Below are 1,484 nucleotides of genomic sequence, written 5' to 3'. Positions count from 1 at the left end.
TCGAATGTCGATACCATCAGGCCCAAAATTCTCATTGCCCCGTGAATGGAGACTTGTGGGGCTTGAAGGAACATCCGAATTCTGTGTTGCAGAGAAATGCATTTGTCCGTGGGGAGCGACATCCGCAATGATCGAGTGTCCAGGACGTGCAGGTATGCGTCCCGGATGTCAAATGAGACCATTTAATCCCCTGCTTCCAGAGCCAGGAATATTGTTCTCAAAGTTTAAATCCGGAATTTTGACACTTTTACTACCTTGTTTGGGAACCAGGAACAGAGTGGAGTAGTAACCCCGCCCATTTTCGAGTGGCGGTACTGGGACAATGACCAGAGACTAACAAGAACTGCAGAATTTTTAACAAATGCTCTGCTTTGTGTGGATCATGAGGAAGACCCGGGCAAAAAAACTTGAGGAGGCTTTATGAAGGTTATGGAGTATGCCTAACATAGGACTAACCTCTGGTCTTACCTTGGGGGCGAAAGGGCCGAAAGGAAGAGGTCCTAGCTTTCTGCGGCAGAGCTGTAGGAAGACAAGCCCTCTTGGCAGCTGCTAGAGAGGCTACAATCTTATTAAGCTCCTCCCCAAACAAATTCTCACCCTTAAAGGGCAGTAATTCCAAGGTTTTCTTGGATTCCACATCCGCTTTCCATGGCCTGACATGGAGTCAGATAATGACATGACATGGAGTCAGATAATGCGGCGGGCCTGAACAGAACTGGCAGACGCCCTGGCTGATAAGTAGCCTGCGTCAGACATGGCCTCCATGATTTACAATGCCGCCTGTCTTATGTGTACACATATTTTGGCTTGCATGTATGTGACCTATGAGACAGCACCTCAATATAAGAGAATAAGAGGAAAGCTTACACGGACAGTGAAAGATAGAACTAGCACAAGGTCACACACACACAATAGCCTAATAACAGCTATCATACCTTGCTATCAACCGCTTAAGCTCTATGGAGCAAGTGGGATTTAGGGTGGCTGTGAAAGTAATCTACTTAGCCTGTAGACGGTTCACAGGGAAGAGCTCGCGCCTGGACTCTGGAGACTCTATGCCTCTGGAAATGGCGCTGGTCTGAGAGGAAGGGGGTGGGCACAGCGTTACGCAGCTATTGGCCGGCTAATCTCTGCGAGAATGGCGCCAAAGCTGGGGGAGGGACTGTAAGCCAAGCGCTACCTCCCCTTGCTGGACTTCCCCCACCGGAGCTATGAGCCTTAGGAAATGGGTCCCCGGCTTACACTCAGTCCCTGATGGTCTAGACGAGTCCCTGACCGGAGCCAGTGTCCATGCCAGCTACCCCGGCTGTCTCCCACAGCCGCGGTACGGCTGTCTCCCACAGCCGCGGTAAGACAGCGATTTGCGCTCCCTAAGGGAGCCTTAGCTGCTTGCGCTCCAGCCACGCTGTCTGGAGGGAGAAATCTGCGGTGCTGGGCGCTGATGTCCGCCACCCCCCCCCCTCCCCTGCTAGGCTGTCGCCATG

Source organism: Crinia signifera, chromosome 19, assembly GCF_055691185.1.
Source record: "Crinia signifera chromosome 19, ASM5569118v1, whole genome shotgun sequence".
Lineage (NCBI taxonomy): Eukaryota > Metazoa > Chordata > Amphibia > Anura > Myobatrachidae > Crinia > Crinia signifera.
Note: the sequence above shows the minus strand (reverse complement) of the source record.